This window comes from Anomalospiza imberbis, chromosome 4, assembly GCF_031753505.1.
Source record: "Anomalospiza imberbis isolate Cuckoo-Finch-1a 21T00152 chromosome 4, ASM3175350v1, whole genome shotgun sequence".
NCBI classification, from domain to species: Eukaryota; Metazoa; Chordata; class Aves; order Passeriformes; family Viduidae; genus Anomalospiza; species Anomalospiza imberbis.
This window is the reverse complement of record NC_089684.1, coordinates 46864960-46892403: the sequence shown is the minus strand read 5'-3', so window position 1 is coordinate 46892403 and position 27444 is coordinate 46864960.

The following is a 27444-nucleotide window of genomic DNA, read 5'->3' as shown; positions in this document are numbered from 1 at the left end:
GCCTTGTTCCTCACTCCTCCTGACAGAGCAATAATTTACAAGTACCAAGAGTGCTGCTTTGCTCTGATATGCAGCAAACTCCAAATGGTAACAGGTCCATTCCAAGGATTATTCACAAAAATGCTCTAAGCACAGAACTCAGGTTGTCAAAGACAATGACAAATCTAAGTCCTTGACATTCATCATTCTTCAGTCAGTCCATTCTTCTGTTTGCAGATTAAATGTGGGTAAACACAGAACTATTCCTGCAGAGCAGGTCTGGAAGAACACTGCTGATTACTTGATTATTAGGTACATTCTAATTGAGAAAAAGCAAGATTCCAAGTCAGTATTACTACACTGATGTAAGTAAAGTCTTGGCTCAACAGCACTGATCTTTCAAAAAACAGCAGAGCCTGGCCAAGTTATGATCAACAAAATTTCTTCTGGTAGCTGACACCTGGAAAACATCAATTTGGGAGAAGTACAGCTGCATTTCATTAAGGGACTGGCACTATCAAGTTCTTACACATTGCTGCACCATGAAGTGGTATGTAAGAGTTGGAGGATGAGAACCACTGAGTGTGTACAGTGAAAAGCTTACTGGTGACAGCTATTTGAACACATACAGGAACAGTTTTCCAGTCCACTACTGAAGGACAAGACCAGAATTCAGCCACACAAATGGTCCTACAGCAGTGCAGCTCCACAGACTGCAACACTTTAAGCCACATCTTTCACTTTCCTGTACATGTTTTAGCCCTAAGACTGCACATTTTATTCTTTGATATAATTACCAAGAAGCAACTAAACACAACTGAATATTTACTGTGCTCATTAAAATTTTGGTTAACTATTATATGAACTTCCGCTTCCTGTTAAGACCAAAACACCCCAAAGTGTTTGCTGCTTTGCTTCTCACTGAGGACACCATCTCTATTGCCTGCTCATAATTGCATTAAACTGTAAAACACCCAGCAGAAGACATGTCTGAAATCCAAGCCAAAAGAGATTGAGTAGAGGAAAATAGACAAAAGAGGGCTTCCTTCACCAATCCTCTGCTGCTGTTTTTGTTACCTGGTTATTGTTTCCCACCCTACCTAAAGCCTGCTCCATTAATGATGACCAGGTGCTTGCTGTATCGGCACCTCCAACACCTCTAACACCTCTTGGGCTACAGCCTGAATTCCACCAAGCTCAGAACAGCTCCAAACCAACACTGACCCCAAGGGGGCCTTGGCGCTGTTCCTCAGTGTGTGGCAGACCTAACACCAACAGAAACCATCATCTATTCTCCCAGAGTGACAGCAGGAGCTGCAGTGCAAGTTACATAGCCTGAAGCAGTTCTGGAGTCTGGTCCTTACCCACCATGCTACAGAACCTCTGCCTAAGTAAGAAATAAACAAAATGGCTATTTCTCATCTCCCTTTCTCCAGTTTCCAAGGTTACATTCAGTTTGGAGGTTTTTTTAAATACTTACTAAAAGACACTATGGAAAAACTTGGAAAAAACCCCATTGTCCACTGCTACTCTTAAAATACTTGCCCACATTTATTACCCTGTAAATATCATTAGCAAAACTTGATTAACAGTATCTTAAACCACGTACATCAAAGTTTGTTAACAACACTCCAACGTAATACTTGCTCTACACACATGCTTTCTAAACAAAAACAAGGTAATTCCCTCCTGGTTTACCCCCTCTATTAACAGGGCACATGCAGAGCTCTTGAGTAAGCAACCATCTTTACACCCACACAGTTAATCTACATCAAAGCCAGTTATGCTTGTGCATGCAAAGCTCAGGAATTACATGCGTGAAATCTGTGCAACCCAAACATTTAAGGATGAATTTCAATTCTGATTTAGACTATACTTATTCTGCTCTGCTTTAAGTGAATCGGGCAGACATGTAGTTTGTACCACTACTTTACAATTTTTTATCCAACTTCAGTAGAAGATCCTTACCACCTAAAAAAAGCCAGTGGTGGCCCTTTCCCAAAATCCTGGGCAAGTGAACTCAAGGCTGCTTTACTTACTATGTATAATGAAAATCAAATACAGCTCTCTGGAAGAGAAAATAAAGCCCTCCAAAAAACTCTTAGACAAACCCCTTGGCATTTAACTGCTACAAAAGGATTTACTTTTTGTCTCTCATTAATGATTAAGGAAAGACAAAAGGCTGTGAATACTTGTTACTTAGCTGGTGTCATCTCAAAAATGTGTTCCTCAGCACAGAAATCGTACTTCTTTGTCATAACTGGTTTAACTTGCAATTATTTAAACAAGACCCTTTTGTGAGCTCATTTCCTAAGCTAGTCAACGAGATCATTTCCCAGAAGTTTACTTCATACTCAAAAATCAAGCACGGATGGATTTTTCATTATTTCCTTCCTATATTCAGATTGTTTCAGGACAGCTGTCTTTCACCACTGCTTCCCTCAGTCTCACACCCAAGGGATGAGCTCCTATGATTTGCTACCTCACATTTCAAATCAGCTCGGGATCGTACCATTTTGGCACTGCAATTCAGCCGTGTCCTACTTTCCTTCCCCTCTTATTTAGGAATGGGTTATTAAGCCCATCTCTTAGACAAGGAGATAAATATTAGCTGTTGAGTTTATTGTAGTTGAAAGTCATTTTTCACTCCACCTTCAGCAATGTCTATTCACGAGCTCACCAACATCTGTTGTGCAGAAACCATAAATGCTTTAGGGGGAAATAAATCAATCACTAGACAAAAAAACACCAATAAGAAATACATTGCCATTAATTCCCTTCTCCATGTCCAAAGCTCACAATCTGCTGGGAAAGGTTTGTTAAAATGATGTATGTATTTAATTTAATCCAAATGAGAAATACAACAGGTTCCAAAATATTAAGCTTACTATAGCCATTATTACCACATATTAGCTGTGATCCACCATATGACCCCATCTTTTCCCAAGAAGATAGAGATTTCTCTTTCTCCACAGTTCATTACTTCTCCTCTTCCACCTTAATTCACACATAGCTGCCTGTATCTTCATTATACAACATGCAGAAGAAAATACCTTGTTCTCTGTCCCAGCAGCCCCTATGACTGCTTTCACACAGGCAAACAATGGACATCAGCAGAGGAAACAAAGTTCATTACTGCTGTAAAACTCTACCTCTCGAGAACAGAGCTGCTTCCATCTCTTGGGCTGCTGGATGGTGAAAATAAAGAACTCTGGCATCCTTGTGTAATTAAATGAGCAGGGCAGAAACAACTCATTAAACTCCCTTGCCCACTGTACAAGCAACAATACCCTAAGACTGCTCACGCCACAGTTCAAGACCAGTTATTGCTTTGCAACTCAAGCACAAAATAGATCGACACATGGTGAAGTCACAGAAAACAAATAAACATCACAAGTGTTCCTACAGGCAGCTCCTGTGTTTTAAAAAGCAACCCTAAACAACTGACAGCAAACAGCATGTTTTAAGGTGAACATTACTACAAATTGTGAAGGAAAAAGCACAGGAAGGGTGGATGAACAGTGAATTACATACACTTTTCCTCATGAATCTGAGATTAGACAAGAAAGTAAAGCCCATCTGAAAATTATTTCTGAAATTCAAGATATTGGGCTATATGTTACTGATTAGTACGACAACAGAAATGCAAATGACATTTTTAAATGAACTTGCACAAATGCTCTAGATCCAGATTACCACAGTTTCTAAAATGAGCTTTAGAGCCTAGAGGGACTTGGATACACATCAGCTGCATCAGGATCTTGTCAAACACTTCTGGGTTGTGTTGAGTGAAAAAGCAAAGAGCCTGCAACATGGACTGCCAGAATGCTGAGAAATACCTGATGGGGATTTTGGCTCAGGAAGGACTGACAGAGGACACAGCAAGGTTATCAAGCCATCTGGCAGTTCCTGAAAATATTCAAAGGAAATATACTATCAAGCTCCTTACGCTGAGGGGAAGGGAAGAAACAGAAAAAATATTTCCTAAAATTAAACCACAATAGGTTCAGAAAATAGTATTCACCTCACGCCTAACAGAACTAATCAATAAACAGTGTCCCATGGATAAAATGCTGAGGAGATAATCTAAAGATGCTCTGGGAAAACACAGGTGAAAAAGGAAATAAGCTATCTAGCAGAAAGCAGAAGAGACTTGGATAAAAAGAACCACTGCAAAAATCAATCTTCAATACCATCACAAATACTGAAAATGCTCTGGGCTGAACTGTTTCATGCTTGCAGGGATGGACACAGAACAACCACCACTCCCCTCCAAAAGCTACATCTTTCACTTTTACGAGAATAAATTCCTTATCCTACTGAGCAGGAAAAAGGCTCTTGATCAACAGATTTGGCTCAGTCTTCTAAGCTTGACCAACAGTAAAAGCTCTGCAGTGCTGAGAAGGAGAACGTGCTGGTAACAGACAACAGCTGCACACACAACTCCAGCTCCACTCAAAGGAACCTGGAAAAATCTCTGCCTTGGTTTGACCAAAATTAACCAGGACCCACACTGAACTTGATGTATTTTGCAATATCAACTCCATTTCCTCCAGAGCTATCAAACTGTGAAGAACCACCTGTCATTCAGGTTTCAGTTTACTCTTCTCAGTTTATGATAAACTCCTGTAGAACAGGAAGCTTAATGTTATCCATAATTTCTTTTAAAATTTCAACTTAGATTATGATTAGAAACAACTAATTTTATATTAAAAAATGCAGATAGGCGTTTTACCTCAAATAGAGCAGAAACATGGGAAAATTAAGTCCAATATTAAAAGATAACAACCTGCAACCATCACTGACAAACGGGAAGTTCACTCCCCTGCTGTTTGTATGCCTCCCAAGCAGTTTCCCACCGCCTTCACTGGAAAAACATTTGCCAAAAAAAAAAAAATTCCACTGCATTTTTCAGAAGACACAAGAGAAGCATTTCTTTGACAGTATCTCAACCAACATCAGCAGTGACTATCACTAGTAAAAATATCTGAATTCACAGTGAGGAGATTCTCTCTCACTTTTGCTGTTACTTCTAAGAGATCTTGAGACTGAATTTCTGGATGCAGCTTTGTTGGTTTGTTTAGAAATGGATTTAGAATTTCTTCTCAACACTGCTGCCCGGTTTTCCTTCTCTTTGGCACAACAAGCAATCATAATTTGAACAGGATCCAGGTTGTGCACTACTGACACTGACAATTTCTCCAATAGCTGCCATCACTTTTTTTGGTGTTTCACCCACCATCCTTAAATCCCCTGTTCCCTTCGTGACCTTCTTCCAGCTTCCCTCAGTGTGTCACTGTGCATGGAGCGAGACAAGCTCGGCTGCCTGAGCAGGACTTAGGGACTCTGGATGGAAGGAGAACCATTCCAAACCTGGGACTGCTCACCGAGGTCACAGCAGGCAGCCAATGTGCTGTCACAGGGGTAAAGGGAACAGCACCTTCCAAATCATCACCACAGCGCACAGCCTGCTCAGCTTCACCAACTGAGAAAAAACTGCACCAAGATTTCACATCAGGTCTAGGTAAAAGTCCTTTCTGCCCACTTCCTCTGTGTCAGACAAACTGGACAGAACTGACACGAGTTTCCTCAAGAAATAAAGCAAAGTGCTTTAAACCATTACTTGTGCAACAAAATAGATTTTTAAACTGTCCTCTAAGTCGTGCTGCCTGACCAGTAGTTAGATAAACACGCAACAAACATTAAAGATCCATGTCACCCATTTCAACAAATATCAGCCTGTTAGAGGTGCTAGTAATGTACATCTGCAGAAATGTGATGCTACACACAAATAATATGTAACAACCAGCCATTTATCTCTATGTGCCTAACATTACAATAAAAAATAAAGCCATTCTCCCCCAAACTGGGAAAAACAGGAAAAAATAATTCAGGGTTGCACCTTTTTTCTCCATATTGTTTAAACTGAAGGAATCTTGTATTGCTGAAATACTTTGAATTCTAAAGCACACAGTACTCCTCATCCTCCCGCTCTCCAAGGAAAGAGCTTCAGCACTAAAACTTCAGAGATTAGTGCCCAGCTGATGATTACACTGGCACAAAATGCAAGGACCACTATACTAAGTCCTGAGCCCCACATTCAATCAGCTTAAGAATAAAAAGCCCCTCACCAACTACACAACTACAAGCACAAACCATACCTGTTAAAGTTCTTGTCTGAGCAGAAATGCTCTCAATACACTCCTTTCCACTAGACATCTAAGACCCACTGAAGGAAAGCAGCCTCCTCCCATTCCCTGACAGTGCAATTCAGTGTCAGCTGCGCATGAGAAGCACCTGGTGAGCATAAACCTTTTGTTTAAAAACAGAAATGCATGAATTTGTATAAATGTCTTCATTGGACACTCCTGTCAGGCCCTTGCTAGTAAGAGGTCAGGACACTCACACTGTGCTTACAGCTCTCCTCGCCTGACGCTCACCAAACCCAGCAATAATCACTACAGAAACACATGAGTTTCATAAAGTAGAATAATGCTGTGTAAAATATGCATAAACATAAAATGAATATACAGTCATTCAGCTGAGGATTTTATCATCTTAGCTGCAGCCCATTTTTTAAAAAGTCTCCAACTCCTGTGAAACACAATTTGTCCTGAAAACCAACTTCCATTGTTCAGTGTCTGGGCCACAGCTTAACAAGGTCTGCTGAAGTCAAAACACTCCTGTGCCCACCTACAGTCCATGGCAGACAACTACTCACCTGCAGAAAGCGATACCTTGTGTGACACTGCCTGCAGGATTCTGTAATACAGATCAACTGAACACTTACCATTCCACCACATCCAGCCTCCCAAAATTTGTTTCATCTCCGTTTTTCCCTCTCTGCACACCTGTCAAATTTTGTCCAAACCAAAAGGCACAACACATGTAAAAAAAAACCACACAGTTTGTTGAAGATGTCTTTATTCAACGCTTACAACACATGCTGACCTTCACAAGTTTTTACCTGACTGAATTCATCTTTCTTCATGTTGTTTATAGGTTCTAAGCATGTTCCCAGATTTATTTTTAAGTGTTCTTGAATACTGCTGGCAATCTTGATTGCATTTCTCAGTGTTTAAATGAATATAATTCAAAATAGTGGTGACTGCACATCATGTGCCTCATGGGCTGCCCAAGTAAACAGTGGTAGTGCATATCTTAGAGATTGCCACATCCCAAAAGAAAATGCCATTAAAAATTCATGTTATCTGCTCTTCAAAAGATGTTTCACATGTTTGTTCTTGCACTGTTTTGTCCGAGTAACTACCAGAGCACTTAGCTCACTGTAAGTATTTCTGCTACCCTACCTCAAATAGTTGGGCTGCCCAGCAGTACTCCAGCACATCTAGGTCTGGAATTTGTCTGCATTTTCCTTCAAAACTACAATAAGTTTTAAGTCAGAAGAACAAAATTCTTCGTTGTTGCTGTCCCTGAGGGAAAACAACAAGAAATTCCCAATTTCAACTCTTAACTGAACATTGAAGGCTATTCATGCTTCATAAAACCCCAGACAATGAAAACAGACAAAAAGAACCTTACTTGATACTCCAGAGGAAAACCAAAACCATCTCTCCCTGGTTACAAACCTGGCTGAGTTTCACAGGTTTCACCAGTTACAGGTGAGAAGGTTTTTCTCTCCTTAACGTTTTCTATATTCTTATCAACTAGCTGAAAGTCTCAGCTTGGGGTTTTTTTGTTTTAAATTTTCCTTGACTTAATCAACTCTAATGTAGTAAAAATCATGGAATTAACCAAGCATATTTGTTACGCAGCCATGGTGGCGTGGAGCAACAAACCTCTCAGTAAAGTGTCAGTCACTGTCACTAATCTTCATTTTCACCCACGGCCAAGCGTTTGGGATCTGCTCGCTGCACTGCTGCCTCCACCTCCATCTCCTGTTCCGCCCTGCCCTTCCACAGCACTCGGAGTGGGAAAAGCAGCTCCATCTTCTCCTCGGAAGCAACACTACCAGAGTCAGCATGTTTTATTGCCTTCCCCTAATCACGTATTCCCCAGAACCTGTTCCCCCCCTCTACGGCCCTCATGGCCTTTATGTCCCTTTTGTGACCGACGGCCCCTCGCAAGCATTATTTATTAAACGGGCACCTTGTCTCTGCCACCTCCCACCATCTGCACTAAGTTTTTTCAGGAACAGCAGTCTCCAGCCGTGCCTTTCCAAAACAGCCAAAGTCCACCTCGTTGCTGCAGCCTCCCCTCACAGGTGAGGCGCGGCGAGGAATACCCGCCACCTTCCCTGAGCTCACCTCTGGCCAAGCGGCACCCACCTCTCGGCTCTCTCTTCTCTCTTTGCCAAGTCCAGACAACACCCGAATGGCGCCCCGAGCTGAAGCGCCCTTGCACCCCCTCTCCGCGCACGGAGGCCCCGCTCGCCCCCCGCCCCGCCGCCACAGCATGGCGCCCGCGGGACCCCCGCACAGCGGCGGCTACAGCGCCCCCTGGCGGGGGACGAGGAGGAGCAGCTCCGGCCTGGCGCCGATCCCGCCCGGCGCCAGACCGGGAAAGCCCTGGAGCTGCCCGAGCCCGGCCTGAGGGCCTGAGGCACGGGGCCAAAGGGGCTTTTCCCCTCGTGCCGCAGCTCTGACAGCGAGCAGCTCCCTCCCGGAGGCCCGGCACTGCTCGCCACTTCCATCCAAATAACCGATCAACGCGCCTCGGATAATCAACACCCCCAACAAAGCTTCCACGTAGTCAGTGAAAACACGAAAACCCAGCCAAGAGAAGCCTTAAGATTAGTCTACTTCCACGGATTCACTTCAGAAGAAAAAAGAAAAAAGCAGGAAATGCATAGGCCACAAGTTAATCCAAGTGACCAGCAACGCTGTTGCTTGCCATCCCAAGGAGGCTGTTACACACACACAAAAAAAAAAAAAAAAAAAAAAAAGCATTTGGGTTTTTTTTAGCACCATTTTGGCTACAAGATACACACTTTTATTGGGAAAAGACCACTCTGTGTGTGAGCCACGGGGGAATTGTATCCATGGCAGTACCACGGTTCTGCTCCCCTGCCTGTACCAAAGCACTTCAATCGCTTTTTAAAGCCCTGACAAACCACTCAAGGCCAGTCTCCTTCCTCGCAGAAGTGGCTGGGCCAGCCTGGGCAGGTAAACAGCACATTGACAGTGCAACATTCACCTCAGCACCAAGAGGAAAGGACAAAAGGACAAATCTCGTCTGCCATTGAGCTGGGCCTCAATTCCTGCGTTTACTTGATTGCAGAGCTGAAGAGATGGCACCTCTCTCTAGGTTATAGTGAAACCTACAGTAAATCAAACACACTGGCAGAGAAGGTAAAATTTTATAATGTAAATCATGTTTTTAAATGCTTGAAGAAGTCTTTTCTCTCACCATTAGTTCTTCCGGCATATGAAATAAAGCGATTGGACTGCCTAGAGCTGGAATTGAAGCAAGTCACTACTGCATCTTGGGATGATAACACACAACTAATTTTTTTTCTACTTAATTCCCAGTTGTCTAACAGCAAATAGCACTGCACGAGTCTAAAGCTGCTGCATTTTCACATCTGGACATCTTCTAATGCAATAAAAACAAAGCTCCTAGCAATTAATGCAATTTTTAGCAACCATTCCTTAAGTGCTGCGCTTTCCATATTCAAGTTCTTCCATGATACTCAGAATACACCATTCAATATCATCTAACACCTGGCCTGCTTAAACAATGCTTAAGCATATTTGTAAAAAGAAAAAAAAAAAATCAGATGTCAGCATGATCATTTTTCCTGTGCCCAAGCAGTGAACAAGGCTTGATACTGATATTCAGACTTGGTCACCATTTTTTACATGGCTCCCTTTTCCAAAATGAGCTTTTGAGCATCGTTCTATCAAAGCAAAGACAAGCAACCTCTATATTAGCAAAAATAAGTGTAAAAAGTTTCACTCTTAACTGTGAAACTACTATACACTCCTCAACTTCCTTGTAAGGAAATTCTCTGTACATTCAGATGCAATATTTTAAGAGGGACTTGTACATTAATATTAATATTTCATTGCATATATGTGCATGTTGTGATGAACTAATAAATAACAGAATGGCTTAGAGCAGAAATTACAAGTGCTGCAGTGAACATTGTTCTCAGAAAGGGCTCTGCACAAGAAAAATAGTGCAATAAAGGCAGCTGAGTAGCATCTCCTTCAGGGTTCTCCTTCTGAAAGCAGAGCCAGGTAATTAAAGCCTGTTAGTTTTTGCCTTTGCTCACAAGGAACTACATCATAAACTGCATTCTTAGTAAGTGACACGAGAGGCGACAAAGTCCAAGCTGCCAGTGGAAATGGGTTTCCACTTACATAAAGCTCAGCCTAAATGGAAACCCAGCAGTGAAATGGGTTTCCATTTAGGCTGAGCTTTATGTCAGAAGAGCAGTTGCAATTTAAACTGCCTTTGCAGGCTCAGCTCAGACCTAATAGAAGACTTTGGCTCACGGATCTGCTTTTTGTTGTTGCAGAGCCAGACTAGTGATGAAGACCCATCTTGGCACAGAGCTCACATCCCAAGACAAACCCAGGAGCTGGCTGTCACAGGCTGGTGCCACCTCTCCTTTGTCATTCCATCAGTGGAACTGCAAAAACAGCTCAGGGCACTGGTTTTGATTCACTGTCTGACAGGTTTGAAGGAAATGTTACATGAGCTCTCTGGCAATTTTAATACAGCATTATTACAGGTTGTAAAAGCTTGGTCTTGCTTGGATTATTCCAAGGCCTGTCTGCCTGCCTACACCAGGAATACCTAGGGCAGCTGTTGGGTCTCTGTCCTCACCCTGACACCTCCCTTCAGCCTGGCAGGGAGGAGCTTGGTGAGGGTATTTCCTGACAGGCTGTGTGAACTACCACTCTCAAACATGCCAGTAACAAAACCAGGGACGTACAAAGGAGATGGTGATCTATTTCCATTTGAATCCCAAGATGATATTTCATAAAAGCCTCTCTTGTACAGGTTTGTAGCAATGTGGCTCAACCAAACACATTTCCCTCTAAGAGGATCAATGTAACAGACTATCACTTCCACAAACAAAAGAACTAAAGTATTTTATTTTAGTCAATTCTCACTGTTCTAAGTAAATTCCTTTTTCATCTCCATCCCCCTCATTCTTTTATAATAAACCTCAATTTTAACAGTGTGAGTGGCATTTAAAAACAAATAAACAAAGCAAGACAACCACACTGGCAGGAAAAACCTTACTTCCAGAGCCAAAGGTGTAACTTGGATGAAAAATGAAAAGAAAGTGCCTTCATAAAAGAACCCATCTTAAAAACCACCAATCTCTAAGAATACTATGGCCCAGTACATAAACCCTCACTTTTTCTTTGTATCTTAAAGAAGGAAAATCCCATTGCAATCAAAACTCTTGTCTTGTGCAAGAGCCCAGATTAATAACACCAGTTCTTACTACTTTGGAGCAGACACTTCAAAGTTGTAGTCTAAACTCTGCTTTGGAATTGCACAAATTACCATTATAGAAATGTCTCCTTCAATCTGCCCTGAAAATATACACAGGTTCCAGAGAAAGATGTTAACCCTTAGAGATTTTAGCTCAATACTACTTCTTCCTGTGCAGTCTGACATTTGAAGACTGTGTACTGTCTAATTTCATAGTGAAAACTTGCTAATTTACAACCTGTTGAAACTATGTTTCTATCAAAAAAGGACAATGGGGTTTTTAGCAGCAGTTCAGTCATATATAAATACAATGTATATAATTGAGCATCTGGACACACAGCAAAATTGAGCTCTCTGCTTTCCTCCACAGTTTTTAACACACTCTTACTACCCCACAGGATGCAGGTCTGTTGGATCAGCACATTTGTCACAAAAAAAGAAAGGCTTTCCAACTCCAGCCTTGCAGATGTCAGATGATTTGCAGCTGGTTTTTCAACATTTCCCTGGACTTTCAGCTCTCTTGGAAGCCAGGAGAGCTGTCACAAAACAGGCAGCTTGCTGCCAAGGGGGAGGCTTATCAGGTACTTGGAAAAATTATGTGTTACTGAGTAGAAAGCAAGCAAACCTAGCTCGGAAAATCTACTCTGAAAAGAGATGGAAATGCAGGGACATCAGAAGAAGTGTCACACACCCCTGCCCTGCTTCACTCTGTGCTGTGTACCTGCCTGCAGCCAAGATGCACCGTTGTTCTCACTCAAGGTTTACTTGACAATCATTTGGTTGAAAGAACCTTTCAGGGCAAAAAAAAATTACTCAAATGTTTTATCTACCTGGTCAAGTTTTATTTCCTATTGAATTTTTAAAAAACCACCAATTACAGCAACTAGAAAGGGGAGGTTGGAGCAAAGAATCCAAATTATTCCATTGGGATGTTGAAAATTACTTGAGGAATAAGACCACAGGTTATGCTTTTCTAGACACCCTTAGGTAACACCAAAGATGAAGGAAGACAAAAATATATATGGTGCTTACAAAAATGAGCTACGCTCCCACTATTGAAGGCTATAATCTTCTGGTTTAAACAGCTGGAAAATTTTGCTAGGTTTAATAAGACACGTCCAACTTACTGAAAACTTTCACAAAGAATAATTTAGGAGCCCAGCACTTCTCAAATCTACCTCTCCATTATCTTGGGTAGAGGTCAAAAGCCATTTTCTCCATTACACTTGGCACCCACTGCCTTTAGTCCTGTCCCTGGAAACCACTGAGAAAAGCCAGGCTCCAGCCTTACACACCCACAAACATCCACATTTTGGTAATGCAGCCACATCCTACTCCTGCGTGTCTCCTAGGATGAGCCATATAGAACCTTCTGCCAGCATGATCTGTCCCCAGCCTTCTCTGCAGAAAGCTGAGCAACCCCAGCACTCTGTCTCTCCTTATTTCCTATTTGCTTCAGCCCCCCTAGTGATTTCTGGTAGCCCTCCATTGTCAGTTGGGGAGAAACACCAAAGAAAATCCCCAGTAAAATAATTTTCTAGGACAGGCTAAAAGGAAAGAGCTCTCCAGCCATGGAAAGAGCAGCAAGCAGCTAGATGGAAGTGCCCAAGGAGGCAATGAATTACAAATGCAGGATACCTCTTTTCATGCACAGTAGAGTGGCATTTTAACAATTCTGAATATGAACAAGAACAACATGACCACTGCACTGAAAACTAGAGTCACCAAGAGAACCTTTATGAATGGCTGAGTAACAGCACTCAGACAAAGAACCACCTTGCTTTGAGAACAAGGAAATATTCTGGCATACAAATGAGCCCATGGAGCAGTGGGGGACACTGAAAAGAGTGGGGAAGGGGGGAAGGTACCTGACTGACACTCAGGGACCACAGGGCACAGAGGAACAAGCTCTGTGGGATCGTGCAGCTATTTGAGGTGAAACACATCCTGAGAAATAAAAGGAGATGAAGAAAGAGTCAAAAGCAGAAGACATAACAGATATGCAAAATAGTCCTTGTAAAAATGATAACAGTGGGAACTAAAATGAGTGCCAGGTTTTAAATTAATATTTTAATGTGGCCTTCCTTGCATGGAAGCAAGAGCAGGCAGGACACTGTTCTAACACAATGCAGTGGGTGTTGGATTGTAAATAAAAGCCACCCCTGGTCAAAACCTTCCCGAGAGAGAAGGACCTCTTCGGCAAGTCACAGCTACACAATATTTCAGGTTGTGACTGCTAAAACATCACTGTTAAATAGCGATGATAAACCCGCTTTTCAATATCTGTCCATGAGAAAAGGAAACCACAAATGAAATCTGTTAGAGCTTAACTTCAGAGAGCAGGAAGAGTTTAAAAGTGAGGGAGACAAAGTAAATGAAAATAACAAGCAAAAAGATAAAGCAAGACATCACAGAAGGGGTTTAAAATTGACCCAAAATGGCCAATTAACACTTTGTAGAAGCTGAGCAAACACACAGCTTTCAAATGAAATTATTTCCCTGCAATGCTAGAATTTTAGTGAGAAAAACAAATTGGAAGTACTCCATAATTTCTATTTTACAGAGCTTGGTAACTCCTGTTAACTTGTACATAGCATTCAACGCCTGATACAGGCAAGTATCAGTCCACCTCTAGGAGGACATGAAAGTTTAATAATACAGGCACTATTAGTTTCAATTAAAATCACTCACCCTTGTGACTTGCTGTTTTACTTACTATATTTACTTATTTTTGCAATAAACTTACTTAGCACCTGCAAATAATGACCCCACTATTCCAGTGACCAGGACTAGGATCAGGGTGTGATCAGGGATCCATCTCAAGTACAGCAGGAAACTCCTGCAAGGACCTAAAACTCATTGAGTATTTATTTGCCTCCGTGCATCTTGCAGGCCAGATGCATTTGTAAAAAAACCACAGTATTTCACAACCTTCCAATAAATTATCAGCTTAAGTATTTCTCCTGCAAGAGTCACAGTATGAATTATAATACCCAGGATCTTTCATAAAGTAGAGAGGGGAGAAAATGTGAATGAGATAATTAACGAAGGCTAAGCAAAAGCAAAGCAGAGCCAGCTTAGAGGGAAAAGAGGGATTTGGCAATGAAGTACAAATCACAGTTTAGTATGACCAGACAAAAAAAAAAAAAGAAGGGGAAACCCCCCCACCATCCAAAGATTGGCCAAGCAGGGAAAAACCAACTATAAACAGTAAAGGAAAAACCAAAACAATATTGTCTTATGACAAATAGTTGATAACCAATTCATTTATCACCTTACCTGTTCATACCTTCTATTTTAGTAGCTCAAAGTAAACCATGGGCCCACTAAATTTATCTGCCTCAGAACTGGAGAGAGGAAATTTTAATACAGAAACTCTCTTTTTTAAAGACCATTTTTGTTCTAGTGCACAGAAGTTGCCACTGATCCATGTGGACAGAATTGCAGCAAATGAGCTAGTTTACAAAAATTATTATTTGCAAGGGGAACAACTGTAGGCATGAACACATAGATAGAGAAGACAATGGTAGATTTTGCATGTATCGCAAATATATTTTAGCTGAAATCTGACTGCAGTTAAAAGCAGGGTGCCTTGCAAAAAACCTCTGGAACTCTTGGCTCTAATCCAAGCTCAGACAAGCAGAGCTGGCAGAGCTCTTTCCATCTGCTTACTCTCTTTTGCCCATCACAGATGAGCTTAAGAAAAATTCATAGTGCAAAGAGTAACCAAGTGGCTTCTTACCTTTTTGTTACCTGGCTTATCCATCATATTTTTATGGCAAAAACTTCCTCTTCAATGGTCGAGTCCCTTGGCCTATCAGCTAGTATATGCAATTCCTTTTTTCCTTACAGTGCAACTCTCGTTTCTCTTTTTATGAATGCCTTTGGGCTAAACTCACATAAGAAATGCTTGGGTTGCAGGGCTCTCCCCAGGTGCAAATAGACTGCCAGCCATTGCCACACTCTCCCTCTAAGTATTGCAGCCTGGTTTCAGAAGGCAGCAGACCCCACAATGGCTTTATCCTCCCCTCCACTGATGTTTTTGGGTTGTCTGTTCAGGCATGTATGGATTTACCAGCCACAGGATCAACCTGGACTTCCATGAGCAGCCCCTCAAAGCTCACAGAGAAATGAGGCCCCTTTAGACAAACACAATGCACAGTGATTGGCAGGTCTTATTGGGGAACAAGATTATATAATTTTTTTGCCTTAGAATAAAAAAACAATACAAGGTTTAGTGTGCAGGACAGCCATGAATCGTCTGGTAACAAAATAATTTTAAGTGTAATGCACAGCTTTCCTGTTCCCCCTTCTCTCCAGTCCTGTTTCCTACTGCTTAGGAGCCATCCCGCATCTTCTACTCTCAACATGTTCACCTCTTCCTCTTCTATTTCATTCCAAACCAAGGAAACTGTGCAGAGAAACTGCAGCTCATGGAGCTGTTGCCAGTGTGAGGACTTGAAACAATGAGAAACCATTTCAGATCTTTATTCTGTGAGAATTTTTTCATGGGAAGAGCTCTCACCCTTACGTGACCCCCTTGGCAGCAGCGAGTTGTGCAGTGAGCGGGCTCGGCCCCGCTGCTGCTTCAGCAGCCATGAGCAAAGCCACGGCCCTGCTGGAGGGTGGTGAGGGGTTCATTGGCAAATTAAGACAGCGCTGCACCGAGGCATTGAGGATAAATGGCTGCTCTGAATATGCATTTCCAGGGCTTCTCGGGAAATGGAGTGGAAGATGCAGAGAAGGCTGCTGGGGAGGTGGGAGTTACCCAATTCGTTTTCTGGCCTGTCTGCAGCAGTCTCACAGCTCTTGCTAAGTGGTTTGGACTTTCAGGGATGTTGTTTAATTAAAGAAGAAACTTTACCTCTGAAAGGTTATCTAATGCCCTTCACGAAGCTGTTGAGTTTAAAAGGCCAGGGCTGGGTAGAACAATCAGGATTAAGCACTAAGTGCTTACATTTAAGGCCATTTGAATTCCTGACTGCATGGAACACAAATTATAATAATTAAACTAACAATGAAGACTGTTGCTCAAGCCACAACTAAAGTCTGACAGCTCTATTTGTTGGCTGTGCTGCCATAACAGGTGTGTAATACAGCTGGTATCCTACATGGCCTAAGAAATAGTTAATTCAGGTTTTATTCTGGCCCTCACAACAACTCAAGTGTCCCTGTTCATGATCAGTCATCCACATTTCCAGCCACACAAGTCCAGCTGCCATCACTGTCTGCAGTGTTTTACACTGCAATTTATGGTCTTGCACTGCTGCTGGCAGCTTTGCTCCTGGAGAAAAACTAGGTTAAAAACAACAACAAACCAGTTCCATTTTTAGTTCAGCAAATTTGGGCCCCTGTCACGTCAGAGGGCTGGTGATGGGACATTCCCTGTTTTTCCTCTGGCCAAAATGCAAACCCCAGCTGAGCACCCTCCCTTGTTTTCTCTCTTGGCTGCACTTTTTCCAGTCCATGCTGAACAGGGAGAGGCCATTTGTGCATGGATAAAACCCCTAAAATTTGACAGTGTACCTAAGGAAAACTGCTGAATTTGAGACCTGGGAAGTTCAAGACAGCCAGTAGGAACCAACACAACTCCCCAGGCTCTACCAAAAAACAGATCAAAGCTCTTAAACACCAGTTAATCAAGAAAAAAAAAATCCATAAATTATTCAATAAAGTAAATTTTCCCCCATAAATGAAATATGCTCTTCTGTGATACTTAACTCTCAGATATTAAGCAACACTCTTCATAAAAACTCTGACGTATCTCTTCCTTTTAAATTACATTCAGATTTAGTTGAATGAATTTGTTCATAAGTTTAATTTTCTGCCTTGAGGTTACTTCCATCTTCAGATAACAAAACATATTCTGTGCAAATTTAAAATGTAGTTCAGTAGTATTCTGTGAATTAAACAGCCTGCTTGACTAGAGTTGTTTTATTTGGTATGATTTGCAAATAACTCAATTTCCCATCAAGTTCAAACATGGCTCAGTGATAAACAGCTGCACAGAACTTTTTACCCAAATTTAAATCAGAGCTGTGACTCAGCAGACAAAGAAAACCTCCAGACTTCAAATGAAATACAAGGCACAAGAGACTTTTGGAAGCTACTTGGAAGCTGGAGCTGTTCAGCAATTTCACCACCAAGACTAGGTTTATGTGGAAGATTTAGGAAAGTTCCGAGTCTGACATCTGAAACAGCTGACAGCTGCTGTCCTTGGTTCTGATGAAAATTGCCACATGTTAGGTATAGAAATTCTATCAAGGTCACTGCCACGTGTAAATCAAACGCTGGGGAACATTTGCCCCAGTTTCACTTGGAAAGGTGCTGCAAAGTTTTCACCCTTGGCATTTCTTAAACCGTCAGACAAGCATCCTTTTTGCCTTCTAACTGTCTGACACCAGTCATGACAAATAATTTCTGGACCTACCAATTGAATATAAATTAACTAAGTCATGCATATTGCATGACTCAGATGGGGAATGCTCAGTAATATTCCTTGCCTAGGCCTGGGGAGTTACTGTCACCCTTATTCCTCTGTAGCTCTTATTAATGGCCTGTGCAGGGTTATAAAAGTATTAAATACTTTACTTACATTTTTTGGCAAAGAACTGCCAGAAACTTAAAATGCCTCAAGTTCTCCATATGAAAGAATTCCAGAAAAATTAGAGAACATGAGGTTTTGCTGAAAGCTGTTTTCCTCTCATCCTCGCTCAACACTTCTGCTCAGCAAAAAATTACTTGAAACTTTTTTTGTTTGTTTAAACAAAAGTGGATTTAAGAATGGATTTATAATTATATCACAAAATATGGGGGAAAAGTAGAGGACTGGGGTTATCAAGGACAAAACAGAGCTGCAGCTGGAGAGTGAGGCTACCAGAGGACTACCAAAGTAAGGCACAGGCTGCAGATGTAGCATATTTAATCTTTGTTCTTTCCAAGAGAAATCACTAATTCAAATATTTATCACTACATTGAAGACAAAATTGTGAAACGGGTTTTTTACTTTCAGGTGAGCTGCCAAAGAAAACTAGAATCCCCAAACTGTAGAACCCAGAGGAAATGAGAAGAGCCTGATCCAGACTGCACCCTATGGCACTACATCCACCAGCAAACTCCTGGGATCTCCAACCCTTGCTGATACTCGCAGTTCCCTCCTGTGGTGTGCTTAGATATAGCACACACCCTAAACACAAGTATAAGCACCATTACACAAGTAGAAATGCTGACTCTCAGGCTGAGCCAGTTGTTCCCATCTGCAATGGCTGAGGGCTGTCCAGAGGCAGAGCAGAGGATCTGCCACATGCCAGTGCAGCACCAAGCCCATGGGCTCCTGGAGTGTGCCACCCAAACTCCACTCACGGCCTGAAGACCTGATGCAAGAGACCTGCAGTCCTTACAAGTGACACCTGAGAACACCTCAGTTAAAGAGACACTGATTTGTCTGAACATTAGATGGCAATGAAGAATTCAATGTAGTGACAGGAAGAATAACCCGGCCTATTCCTTTGCTCACAACAAAAGAAAAGTCAGAGGCTGGCATCGCCTCCCAGGCCGCCTGTGCAGGCAGAGGTGCCCAGAGCTGTGGCAGGAAGGGGGACACACAGGGACTCGCTGAGATGCATCTGGCACAGGGGAGATGCCAGCACAGCCCGTGTCACCCAGTGTCCTACTCCAGCTCCATGACCAGTGACATGGCAGCACTAAGGGAAGCACTTCCAGCTCTGAGCCACGTGAGGAGCTGTAATCAATTATTTACTGAGCAGAGGCAGACAAAAGGGCTTTCACTACACTTGTGCAGTATTCCTCAAAGCCTCTGCTGTTAAGGCAGCTCCAAGAGCTGGGAAACAAAACACTTGCTCCTTATCTCAAGTTTTTCCACAGAACTACCTTTCGTTGCTTAATTCTGATTTAAGGTTAACAAAACCCTGTAAATCACTTGCAACTGCATTTTGAAATTACCCTGCTACATGAGAATGTATGCAAAGTAATCTATGGCTTGTTTCTCTGATGTACAGATTCTGGTAACAAAAAATAATGACTCCACAAAATAAATCTCTAGTGCTGAGTTTAACTCCAAGTACAAACCTCCCAGATGTCCTGCCCCCTATTTTTCTGGTTTAAACCCATGCATTTTTTTGGCCTTTTAGAAAAATTAAACTAGCTCACATCTTTATTACATGTTAAGACAACTCAGCACTTCCAGTCCTCACTGCAACACTAAATCCTTCATTTAAAATACCCCTCAAGTTCAGTGCTCTCCCGGGCAATACATTTCCTGCAGCTGAGATGTCTTCTGCAACTGACAAAGCTCCTGCCCAGGGAGGCTGCAGAGGCTTCACCCTCAGAAGTTATTCCAGTTACACGAGTGGGAAAAGCCCAGAACAATCCTTCTGATGTCAGAGCTGCCCCTGCTGTGAGCAGGGGGCCGGGCTAAAGATCTCCTCAGATCCCTTCCACCTCAGATCAACCCAGACTCAGCAAAACAGATATTTCATTTCCCTCCCAGTTTCCACTTGGCTACGGACTGTGGGAAACTTGGGACACACAAGCAGTGCACCAAACACTTTTTGAGCAGTAACAAACAACTCTGGTGGTTTCCAACCAGGAAAATATCCCTGCCACAAACTAAAATAAACTCCACAAACAACACCCAAAATAACAGGGAAACAAACATTAAGATGTTTTTTCAATTAATTAAAAAACTACCTCAAAATGAATTGTGTCAACTTTAACAGCAAAACAAGTGGAGGAAAACAAAGTAAGTATTCTAGAATGGCAAGAAGCTCCCAAACCAGAAATGTTAGGCGGTGTACAACACACCGTGAACAAAGCGATGAAAGGAAAAAGGAGTTACTTTGTTTAAGCATTACCTTTTCTCACCCATATTCATGTATAATCACCTACCACTGTTATTTTCTAAACCTTTTTTTTTTTTTTTTTTACAAAAGGAGCATTGGCACCCAGTTCTTGACTTTCAGAACAAACAGAACAGTAATTTCTTAAATACCATTTATTTCTGGTTCTTCTTGCATAATGCCTATGGATAAATGTCAACCAAAGGAGCAGAACAGACAAAAATGCACTTTCCAGCTTCTAATATATGTAAATTCTTAGATGCTTTATATCCTAAACAATCGATTTTTCTTTTTATGTGTTTATTCCTCTTGACTTTGTTGGCTTCCTTCCACAAGGGTATGCAAAGGTCCTCTCCAGCAGGAGAAAGGAATCCACAGAGCCAGCAAACACCTCTGGGCTGGCACAGAGGAAAGGATTTTCCAACTCCGTGGAAAACAGAGGGTATAAACAGCCTCTATTTTACCTCTCTAGAATCCCAGCACTCTGAACTAGACAGCCAGCCTTTTAAAAAATGCTTATTTAGGTATTTTAATGCATCACACTTTTGCCTTCTGTTCCTCCTCTACATCTCCATTTGAAGGCTTAGAGATCCACCTTGCCCTCCCAAAACAATTGGTTTTTAGTGCTCCCAAAGCTGATGATTGAACACACTGGCTGAACTCTCTCAGTTAGGAATACTATAATCAAGCTAAGCTGGACCGCTCATGGTAATTTCATTTACAAGCATGTCAGGGTATATCCTGCTTGACTCAGGTGAGTTCAATGGATTTGTGCTGAACTCCTGAGTCTCTGATTAGCTGGAGCCATCATGAGAACATTTTGGCTGGCAGCAAAGTCCTACCCCAGCCAAAGCAAGAGAAATCCAATAAGCAATAGAAACAGTGACCTGGTGAAGGCAGGGAAGGCACGGTACATGAAAGCCGATGCATTTAAAATGTGTGGCATTTGGCTAGAAGAGAATTGCACACCACTGCTGCTTCTCACAGCAATCAGCCTTATTCCCAAACCTGAAACTGCCACTGTTATTACAGGCAGCACCTACGTTTGAAATCTGCATCACTGAATTTCAGAACCTTCATGAATTTTGACCACCTTAAATTTACAAGAGCCACGTCTGCAAGCAGCCTGAGATGTATGCAGCGCTCCATTTCAGTAGATGCATTTTAAAGTGCCTCACTCCTCCTCAGGCATGGAAGAAGATTACAAGTGTGGATTCAGACTAAGCTGTTGCCTTTCCATGATACAGTAAGACACTGAAAATTGAGTACTTCACTACAAAATTAGGAGACAGTGTCAAACATGGCATAGACTGATGACAGGCATTGAAGCAATGGGCTATTTAAAAATTACATGTCAGTGTAAGAATTACCATTTCCAGCAAAGCTGAGAAACTCAGGGCTACACTACAGCAGGAGTCCAGAAATGGAGAAAAGCAGAAATAAAGGATAAAACCAGAGGAGGAGAACAAGAGAACATAAACCTCAAAAATACCTTTTTCTGCCCCAAAAGACTAGACTACTTAAGTATGTTTATTACTTAATAAATTTCTCACTTTCATACATTTTAGTGTGGCAGAAGCCCAGGGGGTTGCTTGCTACATTAAACAAGCTTTGCTACCATCCTCCTCACCCAAAGAGAGCAAAGGAGTGAGTGGACTGCTCTTCCACAGCAGCCTGGACAAGGATTTGCAGCCTCTCCTCAAATTCAGGGGGTTTAAGCACTCCTGTTTTTCTTTGGTAAGAATAGAGTATGACCTCCTGGACTGCAGGTGGAAGAAAAAATTATCTTATCTGAAACCATGATAGGAAAGCAGAATTCATTCTTCTATATTCTCTTGGGACCTCGTTATTACATAGTTCTCCCCTTTTTAAGGAATTAAAGTAGCCTTTATAAACAATTAGGACTTCCTGACCCCAACTGCTGTACAAGCAAAAGAAGAAATTGATGCTTGTGATTTCATAAGCCAGAGTTATTTAGCAGTACTTATTATGAGGCGCTTTGAATGATCCACTTCCAGAGAGAACCAGGATTGCCTAACGTGGATAAAGTCTCAGTCATTGAAAAGTGTCTCTTGGCCATAATCTCATCTGAATCTCAGCCACAGAGAAGTGCAAGTATCTGCCCATTAAATACCTTTGTGACAGTTTGTGTAACAAAACCTGAATTCTCTGTTGTCCCTTTCTCGCTGTATGTGAACAGATAAAATCTACAAGAGTAATTAACTAGGTTGAAAAGAAACATTACAGACTTCTCAAATAACTCAGCAGGGTAAATAATGTATTCCACTAGCAAAAAAGACTTGGACAAATGTCAGTCACATACTGAAAACCACTTCAAAAGGAAGCCTGAAAGCTCTAGACACAAGTGTCATCATAGTTAGCATTTTCCTAACACTCATGGACAAGCATTTTATTGGCACTCCTACAACCAAGTAGGCTGTAATCCAAATCATTATGTGCATTTGTTTTTAAGTAGATATATTATATAGTCAGAGAATGACAGGGAAAACTCAGTTGTTCTATGTTGCATGTACTAACTCTATTCTTCTCTTTTCTTGTACAAGTTTTCTCTTCTAAACTAATCCTCAGATCACAAGTCTATTACAGCCTAAATACACATTTAAGTTGTCATAGTAGGTTGGAGTAGCAGAACATGCAGGCTGTTATTTTTTTATGTTTCATATTTATTCTCCCTTCCTCTATCCCCCATGGAGCCCAGCCCAGGAGGGCTGCTGTCCCATGGCTCTACAGACAAATGCAATCAACTCTGAACAACAGGAACTGTTCTCAACAGGAACTATTGGATTGTCTGTATGTGGCAAAAATAGGAATGTGATTTCTAAGCATGACACAGTAATGAAATCTTATTAGATAGCCCATATGCCAAAGACCATAATCATTTCACCTGGAGATTTCCCTAAACCTACTGCTGTCCATTTACAGGCAACACACCAGCAGCAGACACTGCATCCCAGCTGGATGATCCCAGGTCTGCAGTGTGCTGCACTTACCATTACTTGTACTGGCAGCCCAATAAGGGATGATTGGCATCTTTTCCAAGCCTATTCTAAAGTAAACCGACTAATGGCAGCAGCAGCAGGTTTCACTCAGCTCTTGAACAGCTGCCATCCAGATGTACACAGGAGACCACCACACTTTTGCCCTTCAAAAATTGAGTCTTACTGAACTTATAATTTTTAATTTTCACAATTTTAACCTCTGTTTCATACAGTTGCCACAGACAGTAGCATTTCCTGAATGCAAGCATAAAAAGATGAAGCAAGGCACGCTCAAAAATGCACATCCTCACAAACAAATCTGTGGTAGACACACAGATAAAACAACATCTGAACTGATACAACCCTTCACCCTTTGGCATCCTCAGAGGACAAACATCATCCTGGATCGAGCTCACAGACTGAAACTGAAGGAGGAGTTCACAGAGGATGTTTACAATTAACTTTCAACTCACTGCTCACAAAATTACTGTCATACACATTTCTGGGGTAAAACTCAGCACAGGGTGAAGACTGGAAAGCAGTTCTGGCAAGGAAGATGTTAAAGGAAGAGACAGCATTTAAAGAACTCTAACAGAAACTAAAGAAATCACACCTAAACTGTGTTTCTGTAAAACAAACTCACCCAAGGACAAGGATTTAACCTGATTTAGTGTAGCTCAAGGATCAAGCTCTTCTAATGTGCTCTTCTGTCACTATAGACTGGTGGATGGATCACACCTTGAGCTGAGCTTCACTGGCCAGTGAGCCCCCAGTCATCCGTGCAGTTGGTTTCTGTGGCACAGCCACTGAGCACTAACCAGATGTGATCCATGTCCCCTGCAGTGCAGCAGCTCCTGTTTTCAGCCTGCTCCAGACCTCAGGAGGGACAAAGCCCTGCCAGCACCCCCTGGCACCTATGGCCCGAGCAGAGCACCATGCAAAGCACACCTGGCAAGGGTGGCTCCCATGGCACACCCTCATAATGGACTACTTGTCAACTTCCCTGGCAGTGGGGCTGCAGCACAACAAAAAGGCCTCTGCCAGAGGACTCCTGCAAGGAAGATGTTACTTGGATCCTCAAGTTGTGCAGGCCCAGCTTTTTTTACTACTACTGCTCTAAAAACACTATTATTATAAGTGTGGTTAGTTATCAAACCCACAGTCAGAATCAAACGAGGGAGATGCCTTATTAGCAGAGTATTTCACCATCATGTATTTCAGCAAAGACCTAAATGGGAGCTACCAGGATGCACTTCACAGCAGATATGAAGTGGTGATGGTCCTGAAAAGGGAGAGAAACAGCAAAACAGAGACAATAAAGCTATTGAGCTGCCAAGCTGCTGCTTGGCATTTGTCCACGGCATCCCAAACTCAATCTGCTACAAGAATTGGATCTTGGATCTGCTACAACAGGATCTTGATGTGGCTTCTGCTTTCCTGTGCTACTCAGAGGCTTGAGGTGGTTGTTATTTTGAGTTACAGAATGCAAGGACAGGCAAGGCAGCATCTTTCCTCCAGCTGCTACTTGGAGTCACAATGGAACTCTTGCTGCAGCTGGAGCAGCAGTGGGCTTGTGGGGAAAGGGCTTCGGCAACCTCAATGCAACATCTCCAGTTAATTGAGATCCCAAAGCTGAGTGGCTCAGAGTGACAAAACTGGATTGAGAAAGATTTTGTCAGGAAGAATTTTTTGTGATTTCTTCCCCACTTTTATCTGTGAGTGGGATAAAATAATTCTTTCAAAAAGCCAAAGCTTCAGTGCTATGGGAGGGTTTCACTGTGGAAGTGATACCCAAAGTGTAGTGAAACTAAGATGGGAAAAAAGGCCAAGGAAAAGCTTTCAGCCATCCAAGATGAATTTATAGGTTAGTTACAAGAAACAGCAGTATGAAATGGTAATATTAAATGCAATTCTCAAGCAGGGTCTGTACAAGGGCCACCAGAGTGGGACAAAGAGCATCTCACGGGTTCAGGGGGTGCTGGTGGGAATTGCACAGCAGCACCTGACTGGCCACTGAGACTCCTCTAGCCAAGAACTCCCTGTGGAGAGCTGAGTCCCTCTGGGACAGCAGGAGCACAGCTCAGCATGATCCCATCCTGAGCTTAGCCCCGCAGCTGGTTGGGTGGATGTGGGGTTCAGGGCTTCACACTCAGGGGATTGCTTTGTGAGAGCAACAAGGAAATGGGAACCTATGCTTGAAAAGGGCTTACAGAAATTTCAATCAAAACCCAAATTACCCAAATCATCCAGTACCCCTGTAAAAGGTTTAAAAGAACCCCTCTCAAACATTATTTGTATCCTTGGGTTTCAATAAGATGAACTGAACTTTGATCAACATTGTCATGAAATCCTCAACTGGTTTTTTTTCTTCCAAATGTCTTTTCAAACCCAAACCACCACAGACCTCACATCCTACTGCGATAATTAGATGGATTATTTTGCCAGTCACTCATTCAATCTGCCCTCAGATGCAAGGGTTAACACTTTACTTATGGCACCATACACACCATTGGGCTGAGTGGCATCACATAAGTGGAACTAAATGTAATTTAAAAGACCCAGCAGCAGGGCCAGGCACAGAGGAGGCCCTTCAGTGCTGGAAGGGGCAATGAGCTCTGGGTGTGTCACCACAGCCAAACCCAAGTATGCCAGCAGCCCAGCACTCCCATCTTCCAGGCACACAAGCCTGGTTTCAAGGGATAAGCTGACAGTAAAACACACAGGGGCTGAAGACCTCAGGAAAAGAGCTGCTGACTACTCTTCATGTCATCATCACAAATTCCTCCTAGAATCAGTTCCAGTAATAACCACCAAGAACTTGAAAAATAACTATAGGCAAGTTGGAGTTCATTTTTGCTGTCTCCCTCCTTTCCTCAACTGAGGAGCCTTTAGAAGCCTGCTCTGTGCCAGCTGAAACCACTTGTGTTCCCCTCTAATTTTGGTCTCCATGAACCAATCAAGACATAACAAGTCCAGTTCAGCAGTAACACACTTGATGGCAGAACAATGCCGTTACACAGCCTTTGTCCCTCCTAATTTGTGTGATAAGGAATGAAATTAAATGTTACATACCACAAACACATATTTATGAAACACATTCCTTTTTGTGAACTGAACAAAAAATTCCATAAGGACTCATACAGAACTGCTGATGGAGAGGACTACCAACCACCACACCATCAGCTCCTGCCTCTTGTGTTTGCATATAAAACATGCTGTGTAGAAGGGATTGTCCTGGAAGTTACTGGTACATTTGAATGCAAACTACCAACCCATGAAAAATGAGGCTTCCATTTGCTATAAAAATAAATTAGGAGGCAATGCTTTGCTGGCAAAGCCATTGGAGTACCACAGTTCATAACTATTCCTGGCACCATTAACAGATGTCTTTGCTTGTACTCTGAGCAGCCTTATGATATTGTCATATTCAGCAGCACTTTATATTTAAAGTGAGTGCAAGCAACTTTGTTTTAGAAGGTAATAAAACCTTGCCTGATGCAGAAACCTCCTGGGAAATTAGACAATAATGTTACCTACATAACTAATTTTCTTCTTAGGAAATCATGGTTCCCACTACACTTTTAGAGCTATTCCAAGTGTTGTTTAACATCACCATTTCCATGCTAAGATCTCAATAAATCACAGAAATACAATACATCATATGAAAAGTGATCCACACATTCAGGACCATAAGTTTTCCTTTCTCAATTATAAAGGGGAATGAAACTGATGCTGAATGTACTGGATGTTGTTCAAGGGCAGTAAAAGCACCCAAATGCTCCTAACAAAGCAAGGCTGCTCACTGTGCGCACACACTCACACCAGATACTGTGGAACATTGCTGAACAATTTAACTCTGTGCCAGGAGAAGCGGGGAGCTGGAAAAACAACCCACAGCCCTGGTCCTGCAGAGATCACTTAGAACTAAAAGCAAATGGTTCACCCAAATGAACTGCCCCCCTTGAAGGCACTTGTGAGACTGCAGTTTGATCTTTTGAATAAGCACTACTTGGAATCCGTACTGTAATAAAGGCACACCACAGCTCCCATGCTTCTTAAAAAATATTTAAATAATGGTGAATGACTTCAGGTCTTGTGTCTCAACCGCTACTGCGACACAGCTGTGACCTACTCCTCACCCATTCCTGCATCCATCTGTGTGCAACTTTTACACCATTCAAATCAAGCTTTCA